This window comes from Procambarus clarkii, chromosome 9, assembly GCF_040958095.1.
Source record: "Procambarus clarkii isolate CNS0578487 chromosome 9, FALCON_Pclarkii_2.0, whole genome shotgun sequence".
NCBI classification, from domain to species: Eukaryota; Metazoa; Arthropoda; class Malacostraca; order Decapoda; family Cambaridae; genus Procambarus; species Procambarus clarkii.
Window position 1 is genome coordinate 13,966,882 of NC_091158.1, and position 14,321 is coordinate 13,981,202.

The 14,321-nt window shown below is 41.9% G+C and overlaps 1 protein-coding gene across 7 annotated transcripts in view; it reads right to left on the reverse strand.

The window, feature by feature from the left end:
• Nucleotides 1-14,321, reverse strand: part of LOC123766297 (mechanosensory protein 2) — a 563,765-nt gene that overhangs the window by 55,783 nt on the left and 493,661 nt on the right. The gene's annotated exons all lie outside the window — the stretch shown is intronic.

A 14,321-nucleotide genomic window follows, 5' to 3' on the forward strand; every position in this document is an offset into this window, starting at 1 on the left:
GTTAATCTAATATACAATCAACTTACGTCATCAGTTGTAATCACGACTTGCAACTGATGACGTTCGAACATTTCTCGAACTGTGCTTTGCTGACGACGTCTGTTTGAATCGTAACTCCGTAAATGCTTCACCTACGTACTTCAAAAGCTGTGGGAAGAGGGCTCTTAGCCTGCAAACACAGAGCTGTGGGAGGGAGAGCTCGTTGCCCGCAAACAATTGAACAAAAAGAGTCTATATTTACCAACAGAGTCTGTAGAATCTGTTGGGAAACACTCCAATGGACAATCAAACCCCCATTTCAGACTTTAAGGGAGTCGATGCTAGTCGCAACAGGACCCAATCCTACTTAAAGGGGGAGGTATGGGGGGGTCGACCCCAACCACCCTATGACACTCCTCATACAATCACAATTCACCATGGGAAGTTGTACGAGGATAACAGCCACATCTGACCCCCGACCATAAACAAGCATTCTCGTTTGTAGATAAAGATGAATAAGATCCATCACAATCTCGGTAATCATCGTGTTATCAACAGTTATCACGACACCACTTTACTTTCTGAAAGGGGAACGGGGGGGGGGGGAAGGGGGCAAGAGGAATGGGGAGGGAAATGGAAGATGGTGTAAGAATTATGGAGGGGGAGGAAGGAGAGGGTTGTGTGATGGAGGTATGGTGGAGGGAAGGAGAGAGGGAGGGAGATAAGAGAGAGTTAGAGAAAGGAGGTAGGCTGGAAGGTACGTAGTGAGGGTAAATAGTTGGAGAAAGGGTAAGAGGTTAAAGGGAGGGAAGACCGGGGAGGGAATTTAGAAAGAGGTAGAAGGAGAGTATATATAGATGGAAATGAATCAGACAACGTCGAGGAAGAATGACTGTAAATCACACGCCAGAAATGTTCCCCCAATTTGTCTGATTAACATTTCGCTTTAGACAAAGAGGATTGGAAAGGACTAATGTAACTCGCGAATAAATCTAAATTCCTCCCGGCAACATTGCCTGTTGAGTCCGCTGTTGCCATTACCGTGATGAATGGCGCCTAGTCCAATGCCAAATGTATTAAATTTAATCCATATTACCCTATATAATATTTATTGCATATACATATATATTAGCTGATCCAACACACATTTGTAAAATAGTGTGCGTGCGCATGCGTCAGTACACCAAGACAGTCCACGAGAAAAAAATGTTTAAAATTATGATATTTCGAGCCCATTATAGTGCCTCAATATTTTCTAAATATTATTTATGCTCCAAGTCGAGAAAATATATGTAAAAATTGAAAGTAAAAAAAATATTATGAATAACGCCCCTCCCCCCCTCCCCCCCCCCCGTGTTTATAGGCTTCACTCGCGAACGAGATCAAAGGCTCGCTAATCTGGGAATTAACGCATAAATCAACATTATCGGAATTTCGCTTTTGTCAAAGATTTTTTCCCTCTTAACGCTGCATTTCCGTATACATATTTTTTTCAAAGAGCACTCAGGCAACTTCCCTCATTTCAAATAGTCTATGCGGGCGGGGCTTCAACCTCTGACGACCAATCAGGCGAGGACTTTCAAAAAGACCGGTAATGAGTTTCCACGCCGTCGACCAATCAACGTGACGCTATGAACCTCGACATTATAAGCCTATGCTGACGCCTCTTATAATCTTACTCGGCCGACGTAATGAATGACGAATGGCAAGTTAAAAATACATATATGGTCATACAGATATACAGTGGGTATATACAAGATAAATACAGATATACAGTTGTTATAAAGTCTTACAGTGGACATTGTATATATATACAAACCTACATACATACACATACACACACACACACACACACACACACACACACACACACACACACACACACACACACACACACACTAGGTACCATTCATACACACGAATATAGCACCATTGGATCTACATACACTGGACATACAGACATGCATATAACACCACAGACATACACTGAACATACACACATACAGCGGAACACAGACCACACGCAGATGACACTACAGTCATACACACAGACACAACACCGCAGAGATACATATACAACAATGTGAATTACCTGCAGCACTTCCCTTCAAAAGCGAACCTCACTAATATAGACGCCACTCATCAGCTGTGGGAGGAAGGAGGAGGAAGAATGAGGAGGAAGAATGAGGAGAGAGGAGAAAAAATGAGGAGGAAGGAGGGATATGGGAGAAGGAGGAGGAACAGGAAGGAGGAAAAAACGGAAGATGGAAGCAGGATTAACGAGGAAGTAGGAGGATAAGACAGCAGTAAGGAGGAGGATAAGCAGGATGGAGAGAGGAAAATGGAGGAACAGAAAGAAGGAGAAGGCAATTGAGGAAGAAGACAAATGCGGAAAAGAGAGGGAAGTAAGATGGTAGACCGTCTTGTCCACCCCTTCCAGCTGGCCCCCAGGATATTACCTTTTAAAGACTGACGATTGCTCTATTGGATTATTGACCAATGTATAAATTAGCTTATTGATCGGTAGGAGACTGACGGTGACCCAGGTAAGGGAAGGGGGAACTAGTAGAAGGGAAGAAAGAGGCGGGAATGGGAGGGGATGGAGGGATGTGGGAAGGGAAAGGACGTAAAGGGAGAGAATATGCAGGAAAACTGGAGAGAGAGAGAGAGAGAGAGAGTACTAGGCTAATATCCACGACACCTAACGGAACGAAAAAAACAAAATACACACTCACACTGTCTACAGCATCCTAGACACCGTCAAGGAACCAGAGCATCCACAAGGACCAAAGATCTTGAAGGTGTTGCTCATGATCTAAGGCAACCAGCCAGACACGGCGCCTTGGGGTGGAGGTTCAATCACACTCTCCTTTGCATTTCAATCCAAGGTAAAGGAAGGTAGGGAGAGAAGAACGATAGGTAGAGTGGAGCGATAGGTAGGTGAAAGACAGGAATGGCAGGTAGGGAAATAGGGAAGAACGGTTTGACTAGCGACGAGGTAATGGGACATTTTTCTAATGAAATCGGACTTTTTCGTCATCTCTACAAACTAAAACGTCCCGTGGGAAGCCCCTATCAAGTCCATCACTGCCGGGGGCAGCCCCTTATCAAGTCCAGCCTTGCCGGGGGCAGCCCCTTATCAAGTACAGCTTTGCCGGGGGCAGCCCCTTATCAAGTCCAGCCTTGCCGGGGGCAGCCCCTTATCAAGTCCAGCCTTGCCATATCTCAACCCAACCAATATACTCAACCCAACCAATATAGAACCGCAAAACTCAACCCAAAATAACCCGGACACAGAAATCTTTATACCGCCTGCATTCATCAAACTCCCCCCCCCCCCACCCACAATGGGGCAGACTCGGCATTCATCAGCCCTCAAGTAAATCATGATGAATCAATCACCAGGTCCAGGAGAATACTGGAGTCAAATGAGGCTTAATTATAATGAGGACAATTAGGCCAAATTAACTTGTGACGAATTTTGGGGCCGAATGCTCGGTAACATTACGCTATTTTTGTCTGGTTTTCAACTCCGTGTTGAGGAACACTAAAATGAGAAACATCGAGATGAGAAACAGGGGAATGAGAAACATGGGAATGAAAAACATCGAGACGAGAAACATGAAAATGAGAAACATCGTGATGAGAAACATGGAAATGAGAAACATGAAAATGAGAAACATCGAAATGAGAAACATGGAAATGAGAAACGTCGAGATGAGACACATGGAAATGAGAAACATCGAGATGAGAAACATCGATGAGAAACATGGAAATGAGAAACATCGAGACGAGAAACATGAAAATGAGAAACATCGAGATGAGAAACATAAGAATGAGAAACATAAGAATGAGAAACATCGAGATAAGAAACTTCGAGATGAGAAACATGGATATGAGAAACATCGAGATGAGACACATCGAGCTGAGAAACATCGGAGTAAACTGTCGTAGCTCAGTCGATTAAGGCTGCGTCTGGGATGCTCTCGGACGCAGGTTCGAATCCTCGTCACGGCCCTTGTGGATTTGTTCATCGATGAGTAAAATGAGACACCAAATGAGAAAACGTAAGATAAGAAACAGCATGATGAGCAGCATCAAGACGAGAAAGAACAATATGACCAACATCAAAATGAGAACCATCAAGATGAGGAATATCAAGATGAGAAGCAGCAAGGCGAGCAACATTAAGATGAGAACCATTAAGGTGAGAAATTGTCATGTGAGAAGCATCTACATGAGGAACATCAATATATTAAACTTGAAGTAGAGAAATTTGATGATTAGAAATATGAAAATGAGGAACATGAAGACGAGAAACATCGCGACGAGACGTAGAACTATGAGAAACATCGCGATGAGAAATAGTACTATAAGAAACTTCACGTTAAAACAGTACAATGAGAAACAGCACGATGTGCAACACGTCAAGAAATAGTGTCATGAGAAGCATCACGATGACAATGAGAACGCATGAGATACATGTTAAGAAACCTCATATTTAAAAAAAATTATGATGAGTAGCATTATGGTGAGAATATTGAGAAACACCAAGATGTGTAAAATCATGATATTAAACACCAAGATGAGAAACACAGGTTGACCAAAACCATAATGATAGACGCCAAGATGAGAAACACGAATACGAGAAAGATCAACATACGAGGCCTCAAGATGAGACACAACAAGGAAAGAAACACCAAGCTGAGTGGCACCAAGAGTGAGAAACATCACGCTACGAGAAGCCGAGACGAGAAACCTCAAACTAAGAAACACCAGCATGAGAAACAACAGATAAGCAAAATCGAGCCAAGAAAAATCTAGATGAGTCACATCTCGCTTCATGCAGGTCGGCGTTCAATCCCCGACCGTCCAAGTGCTTGGGCACCATTCCTTTTCCCCCGTCCCATCCCAAATCCTAATCCTGACCCCTTCCCAGTGCTATATAGTCGTAATGGCTTGGCGCTCTTTACGGATAGTTCCCTTCCGCCAGTTAGTGAGTCATAACTATCAAACCAGTAAGATTGTCGCAATTTGGAAATAAAGTCTAATAAATCTGTTACTAAAATGTGTCAAATCCAGTAAAATACACAGAGAAATCATTAACATGAAATATCAATGAACTAATCCACAGGAGCCGTGATGAGGGATCGAACCTCTGCGCTGGGTGTTCCCAGACGCGCTCTGGTCGACTGAAACCACGACATGGTCAAAAAGAATGCCAACCTGGATTACTACTGCACCCACGAGGGTCCAGAGGCTTCCACTGAAGCCTAACTATTAAATCCATTCAATTAATCAACTCCGAACGCATACGAGTCTGATGAACCGGATCTGTCAACCAGACTCAACTCATAATCCCCCGTAAATTGATCTAAACCACAAATCAACCACACACATATATGTTTTGTACATAATCAAATATGTTTATCAATATATATTTACTCGAATTAACCCAAACTAAATTCGAAAGGCGTACTAATATACCAATTAAATATAAAACAGATTTAATCTAACCAAATCTCTTAAATCACTCATACTAATGACGGTTTGGGAATCGAACCAGTTCAATGTGCCGGTCAATCGACAGTTAAACCGGACCAGCAATGGTTCCACCAATTAAGTCGAGGTAGCCAGGCCAACGCCCCTGGCTTGAAATGCAACAGGATGATTCTGGAACAGTGTTTAGCTGTGAGGGTGTGGAAGGGGAGGTGGGGGGGGGGCAGACTGGGAGTAAGGTGGGGTGGGATGGGAGAGGTGGGGCAGGAGGGGGGGGGGGCGGGGATGGTGAGGGGGTTATGGGGGGCTTCTGCTGGGTCTTTAAAGGGGATACAGCTCTATCTTGCATACACCCTACCACCAGGTGTGGATCGTATTTACTATTTGTATCTGCAGAATCGAGCTATTAGCTCTTGGACCCCGCCTTTCTAACCAATCTATCTTTTCCTCTATTATGTCTACTACATATATTTCTCTTACACACGCACACACATACATTCCCAGGAAGCAGCCCGAAGCAGATGTCTAACTCCCAGGTACTTATTTGCTGCTAGATGAACAGAGGCACCAGGGTGAAAGAAACTCTGCCCATTTGTTTCTGCCTTCGCCGGGGATCGATCCCCGGACCCTAGGATTACGAGTCCCGAGCGCTGTCCACTTAGCCCAGGTGTGTGTGTGTGTGTGTGTGTGTGTGTGTGTGTGTGTGTGTGTGTGTGTGTGTGTGTGTGTGTGTGTGTGTGTGTGTGTGTGTGCGTGTGTGCGTGCGTGTGTGCGTGCGTGTGTGTGCGTGCGTGCGTGCATGTGTGATAACGTTTCGTGCGCCGCTGTGAAGAAGCCTCGTGTATTATCTCCATAAACCTTCATATTTCCCCTCAAACTGTAACTGAAAATTTCACAAAAATCATGTTACATTAACTCTCTGTAAGTCTCCTACTTCACATTTTATTCTCGATGCTTTACTTATACATCTCTCAACACTATCTGAACGCTGCATGTTGCTTAATTGATGTAAAAATTTTGAACATAAATTCAATAACAGTTCTGTCCAGCCAGAACTGTAAAGACTTGTAGACAATTGTTACGAATAAAGCACCTGGTTCTGATTCCAGTCTGCCAGGTATTCTCTTACACAATCTATTATCATCCAAGTTATTACGGTCTGCGTCTTCATTCTGTGTATCATATTTTTTTGGTGGACAATGTCAAAGACTTTTCTACAGTCTAAGAAGATGCAAACTACCCAGCCTTGCCTGTAATTGGTGATATTGGTGACTATAACTTTACCAGGATTCACAGTCATGATTTGTCCTTTCGAAATATGTGCTGTCGCCTCGTTAGAAAGCTTGCCATGTCCAGATGGCTCTCGACCCTCTTACTAATTATTCCCTTTCAGTATTTTGCAAGGTTTGCAAGTCTGTTGCATTGGTCTGTAGTTTAGTGCCTCTGTGTTGCCTTTTTCGTGAATATTGTCACCACATTTGAGGATTTTCAGATGTCCGAGAGCTCGTAAGTCTCAATGTTAATGTATAGAATAGTTAATGGGTTATATGTAATCCTCTCTGCCTCTCTTGTAGCCATGGCAACCACTATTTTGGTAATAGGCAACCACTATTATGCTTTGTTAGCGAGGTTGGGGTAGGGTGGGGTGGGGTGTGGGTGCTTGCTTGAGTGGGCTGGGGTGGGTCTTCTGAGAGAATAAGGCGTAATATGTCTTGAAGAAAGGAACAAGTTAGGCAACACTCGGAACAGATTACTAGGTAACAGTCTGAAGATGTTGACCAGACCACACACTAGGAAGTGAAGGGACGACGACGTTTCGGTCCGTCCTGGACCATTCTCAAGTCGATTCGTCGTCGAAACCGAAAAGGTCGTCGTCCCTTCAACTTCTAGTGTGTGGTCTGGTCAACTTACTTTAGCCACGTTATTGTGACTCCTCGCCTGCATCTGAAGATGTTAGTTGACAATGAAAATAATTACTAAGATAACAACGACAACAATGGCATCTAAACACAAAAAGATATCAGTTTAAAGTAGCAACAAAAATATTTATATAAATCAACAGTAATAATTACATATACATATTATCACAGAAATATTCAAACTTATTAAACGTTAAAAAAAAATTAACATCAAAACTAGGCACAGCAATTTCATTTATTAACTAAAAATACAAAAGTCATTGTAATATATACCAACTTTTTTTGCTGATAAATATATATATATATATAAAAATTCCACATGCAATTAAAACTTAAAACAAAAAAAATAGAACTTTGTGTTTGAAATAAGTTCCAAAATAAAAGAATTTCATATGAATGAATAAATTTGACAAGAAAAGTATAAATTATTTTCATTCAATAATAAATTATGTATATACACAAGAAATATAAATATAAAATAAATAATATATAAATATATTTATTTATACTTTTATATAAATATAAAAAAGAAAGAGTAAAGAATAAAGGTTGTTGTGTTTTCAATTTTAGGAGGACCTTTTCAAAGGGGAAAGAATTATCAGATATTATTATGAATCTGTTTTCACAAATCATTTGGATTTCTTAGAAAGGGATTTCAATTTGGTAAACACACACAGAGACACACACACACACACACACACACACACACACACACACACACACACACACACACACACACACGAGGGAACAAGTGCATTTCTTAATTACACTTCTCGAGATGACTTTCATTTTTATTACGTTTCTTATGAAAAGTTAATTTTTTAGGTCATACGGTATGTGGAGGAGCGGGACGGTGAGATGAGGAGGAGGCAGCGAGAAAGAAGATGGAGGGAGAGAGAAGGAGGAACGGAGGGACAGAAGAGGAAGGGAAGGAGGAATGGAGGGAGAGGAGAAGAAAAGAGAAAGAGAGAGAGAGAGAGAGAGAGAGAGAGAGAGAGAGAGAGAGAGAGAGAGAGAGAGAGAGAGAGAGAGAGAGAGAGAGAGAGAGAGAGACAGAGAGACAGAGAGAGAGGACAGATACCTTTTTGAGAGAAAAGGACAAACTGTTTTATTTACACCCATATTTGGCCTGCACGCGCATGCGCACAACTCTTGCGCATCTGGCACCCGTCTGACATCATGATTTAGTTCGTCTATGATAAGGAAGTAATTATTTTGTCTGAACCATCCCAGCCGACCCAGGGAATATTATTTTGCATGCTCCGTGCACCCATTCTCTCATCACCGCCACTGTTTGTACCCCTATTATGACTCCCGTGTGAATTCTGTGCATTCATTTCTTTCTTATATCTTGATTTCTTCTTAAGTTCATGCGTCTCTTCGCCATCTGAGACCAAACGAGGAACACTGCATTGGTTGTTATCATTCCTGTAATTGTTGTCTCACTAATGCTATTGGACTAATTTATCTTTCAATTCATCAACTTTGTTCGAGATTCCATCTACATTAGTCTGCAATACTGTGAGGCTTCTCTTCCAACCGCCCCCCCCCCACTTGGGGAGGGAGAGGGTGGGGTGTTGAGAGTGGGGAGAGAGGGAGGTGTGAGGGAAGTGTGAGGGAGGTGTGAGGGAAATGTGAGGGAAGGCAAACGGGATTTTGTTACAGGAATACAGAAAGGAGGTTACTACAGACAGGTGTCTGGAGAGAATGAGATGTGAGTGGGGAATGAGTGTGTGTGTGTGTGTGTGTGTGTGTGTGTGTGTGTGTGTGTGTGTGTGTGTGTGTGTGTGTGTGTGTGTGTGTGTGTGTGTGTGTGTTGTTGTTGTTGTTGTTGTATTTGTGTGGTCCTATGCAGATAATTGTTCATAATTTCTGTGTGTGTGCATTTTTATGCATTTTTATTTTTCCATCTCGTCTTCTCTCCATCTCCTATTCTCTTTTTTTCATCCTCCGTCCTCTCTTCTCTTCCTTCCCCCTTCTCTCACACAAGGTTAAAATCCCCAGCTTCTGTAACGACTTTTAAATCCTCTATTAATCTCCAAGAGAACAGTCCTGCGGATTTTCGTCAAATTTCTTACTTTTCTTAACTCATAAGTCTTTATTACTCCCACTGTGAAAGACACGCACGCACGCACGCACGCACGCACAGACACGCAGACTCGCCGTAATAACGCACGCACTTGCTTGTACGGTATTACGTACACACGCAAGAAATGTACGTGCACGTTCGTACACGTTCAGCGGGGTTCAAGAACTAATTGCTCGATTCTGCAGATACAAATAGTAAATACTGTTCTCTCCTCTCACTCTACCCCCCTCTCTCCTCTCACTCTACCCCTCTCTCCTCTCACTCTACCCCTCTCTTCTCTCACTCTACCCCCCTCTCTCCTCTCACTCCCCCTCTCTCCTCTCACTCCCCCTCCCAAACCCACCAACTGCCCAGCAATAATCCTGGTATCAACATCAGAGGCAAATCATAAACATAAATGCGAAGTCAGCGCCGTCAAGCGACAGGCGGTATAAACAATGGGATAGACAACCACGTCCAAACAGATGAGATGAGCAGAGCGGTGCGACGCGCGGGGGATTGGATACGCTTTGGATAAGGAATCATTAGTTACGCTGAGACGTCGATCGTTTATCAACCTGTTTCAATCTCATATATTTTTTGTTTTGTTTTGAAAGCCGCGTGAAAATCGCGATTGAATCCTATTTGTTTGGCTCGGTAGGATGCGTTACTGGTTTTTTTTCCGAAAAAGTATAAAGTTTAGGATTTTTTTAAGCACGAGAGAGAGAGAGAGAGAGAGAGAGAGAGAGAGAGAGAGAGAGAGAGAGAGAGAGAGAGAGAGAGAGAGAGAGAGAGAGAGAGAGAGAGATATCCAGCCATACAAAAAAACATCATTACTCTCCAGTTTAAATTTAGCCAATGCTGTGCGCTGCCCTGTCGACCACCAATAAACAATTTAATCACTAGGCTTCGACTGGGATATAAGTAGTTTAACCATGCAAACACCACCGCTCTCCTCTCAAATTCTAAAACCAGATATTCTATTTCAAAATAACGTAAGAGCAGTTAAACCCACCTTTGCCTTTCAAAATAAACATATGAGAAATTGTTTCAGGAAAGCGAAGGTTTCCTTTTCACTTTAAACCTAATCCCATATCACCATGTTGAGTGCACACACACACAGGGTGGAGAGAGAGAGAGAGAGAGAGAGAGAGAGAGAGAGAGAGAGAGAGAGAGAGAGAGAGAGAGAAAACGGTACAAAGTTATCACCCATCCCTTTTATAAACACCTTTCAAACTACCGTAAAAGCTTAGTTAGATCCAATACGATACAAAGCCTGATCCTCGCAGCACCACGCCTGCAGCACCTCTGAATATACAAAGTGGAGGAGCTGGCCAAATATTTGCATATCTAATTTATACCATGCTAATATAGTCATTCCTTATTTATCGTTTGATTAAAGTTTACATACCTATAAATAATTACACACACACACACACACACACACACACACATATATATATATATATATATATATATATATATATATATATATATATATATATATATATATATATATATCGGAAGGCATGCTAAATAGTCGAAAAATGGGACTAAACTCTCTCTCTCTCTCTCTCTCTCTCTCTCTCTCTCTCTCTCTCTCTCTCTCTCTCTCTCTCTCTCTCTCTCTCTCTCTCTCCTGTCGTCGCCTAGCACCAATGCCACTGCTGGATCCATGCCATTTTTGACAATGAAGAACATAAATAATGGCCTAACACTTCTTTTATAGTAGGTAATCGCGGCTTTTGTTTACTCAGGATTTTGTAATTAGTATCTTGGCTAATTGGCCTTTAGCTCACTTGACTTTTATTTGGCCGGGTATTGTACAATGCTCTTTTGAGTATAGTCCGTGCTCCAGAATAACCTCACGCCACTACAGTCGTGGCTTGTGTGTGTATATATATATATATATATATATATATATATATATATATATATATATATATATATATATATATATATATATATATGTCGTACCTAGTAGCCAGAACGCACTTCTCAGCCTACTATGCAAGGCCCGATTTGCCTAATAAGCCAAGTTTTCCTGAATTAATATATTTTCTCTAAATATTTTCTCATGAAATGATAAAGCTACCCATTTCATTATGTATGAGGTCAATTTTTTTTTATTGGAGTAAAAATTAACGTAGATATATGACCGAACCTAACCAACCCTACCTAACCTAACCTAACCTATCTTTATAGGTTAGGTTAGGTTAGGTAGCCGAAAAAGTTAGGTTAGGTTAGGTTAGGTAGGTTAGGTAGTCGAAAAAACATTAATTCATGAAAACTTGGCTTATTAGGCAAATCAGGCCTTGCATAGTAGGCTGAGAAGTGAGTTCTGGCTACTAGGTACGACATATATATATATATATATATATATATATATATATATATATATATATATATATATATATATATATATATATATATATATATTCAGTTCAATAAAGTGCCGTCTAATGGGACAATGGGACTCTTAATGGAGGGGGAGACGTGTGGGGGATAGTAACAAGTGTGTGGATCAGCATCATCTTTCACCTCCCCCCCCCTCATCCATTCTTCCTTTTAATAAGTCTATTCTTGGGAACATTCTTGATATAAAGCATTACTTATTTGTTCCATTTGCCAGCTTTACGACCCCAGGGACCCCCCCCCCATTGAAAATATCCCCCCTTCCCCTATTTTACGTCAACCCCCTATTTTACGTCAACCCCCTATTAGTAGGGAATAGGGGTGTCCTCTTCCCCTCTTCCCCACCCTCTAAACAAGCCTGGAAAATGGCTTTTATAACATTTTCCAGGTGTTGGGTCAGAGAACAGACTGGAACAAGGGCTTCTTTCCCAGCCCTGTAGGACGCCCTGGAGTATGTAATAAAAGTGTTTGCAGAGATGGAGGGGTGTCGAAGCCCCCCCCCCCCCTCCCTCCCCTTCAAACACACACACACACACACACACACACACACACACACACACACACACACACGCTTTGAAACTACTGACGGTGGAGGCCAAGACCGTCAGTAGTTTCAAAGCGATATATGACAAAGAGTGCTGGGAAGACGGAACACCACGAGCGTAGCTCTCATCCTGTAACTACACTTAGGTAATTACACACACACACACACACACACACACACACACACACACACACACACACACACACACAACGGGATCCACAGAAGGGAGGAAATATAACTCAGAGTAGAGTATGGAGAGAAAACGAGGAGCAGCGGCTTCTAAACATTTTTACAAATTCTTCTCAAATATAAAAAAGAACATAAAACCTTTAATAATAGATAACTTTTTTTTACCAATGTTTTTGGTATTGCTTATTAGTCCACATTATCTTAAGACTTGTCTCCTCCTCTCCTCTTCCTCCCTCCATAACCTAACTCCCTCCCCCCTTCTTTTCTCTCCCTCCCCTTCCCACTCCATTTATTCCCCTCCCCATTCCCCATCATCTCCTCCTCGCCTTCCTCTTCCATCTTCCATTCCTCCTTCGCAACATTTATCACATTCGTTTTATTTCTTATCACCCATATTCTTTATTTGCCTTCATTTATCAATATTATTCATCCTTCACCTTCTATCTCTCTATCCTTTCTCTTCCTTCTAACTCTATGCTATCCCTTCCCCCAAATCCTCGTTCTTCTCTCCTTCCTACTCTGCCATTCCTATCTATCTCCATCTCCCTTTTTCTCTCTCCGCCAATTCGTTCTCGCTATTCCTCGTCTCCGTTATTCCTAGCACTGCTCCTTGGACCGTCCATCACACGGGGCAGTAATGAAGGTCCGGCGTGCGCACCTTATAGTTCTTCTGTCTTTTTCCTTCCCCGTTCGTTCATCTCTCTCTCTCTCTCTCTCTCTCTCTCTCTCTCTCTCTCTCTCTCTCTCTCTCTCTCGTCTCTCGTCTCTCTCTCTCTCTCTCTCTCTCTCTCTCTCTCTCTCTCTCTCGCTCTCTCTCTCGCTCTCTCTCTCTCGCTCTCTCTCTCTTTCTCTTTCTCCCTTTCTCTCTCTCTCTCTCTCTCTCTCTCTCTCTCTCTCTCTCTCTCTCTCTCTCTCTCTCTCTCTCTCTCTCTCTCTCTCTCTCTCTGTCTCTTTCTTTCTCTCTCTCTCTCTCTCTCTCTCTCTCTCTCTCTCTCTCTCTCTCTCTCTCTCTCTCTCTCTCTCTCTCTCTCTCTCTCTCTCTCTCTCTATAGTTGACCGATTAATTGATTCGTGACCAATTAAATTATCTTCGCTACAGAGTGATGATTACAGTGATGATGATGGGGTACAGTGATGAATACAGTGATGATGATGGGGTACAGTGATGAATACAGTGTGTAGTGAATATGGTGGCCTCCATCACCCGAGTTAGTACACGCAAACACTTTTAAAATAAGTGAATAAATTACTCAAATTCCTTCAAGGGGACGGATAAATCAGGATATTTGATTCGTGTCGCGACGAAACATTTGCATCGAAATTTTAATTGACCCTCCTATTTGATGAGGTAATTTTCTGTTTCGCCGGCCGTCTATTGGTTCCACGCACTCCCAACCCATTTCCATTTTCAACCCGTTCAGCCATTATGCAATTACAATCATACTTTTCCATTCACATGAGGATTTTTACCCAATTACATACCAATAGATGTAAAAACTGTAGCGTCCAGCAGGTAGGAGTGTCCTCGTTAAATTTAACAGAAAATGGGAAATGGGATTATCAAATAAATTACAAATTAGATTACGGAAGAGTTGATGCATAATATGTAATATATTTATGTTTAATAGATTTAATAGATCAAATAGATTTTTTTAATAATACAAAATCTAACAATGCAATAAAAAATCAATTAAAAAAACAGAACTAC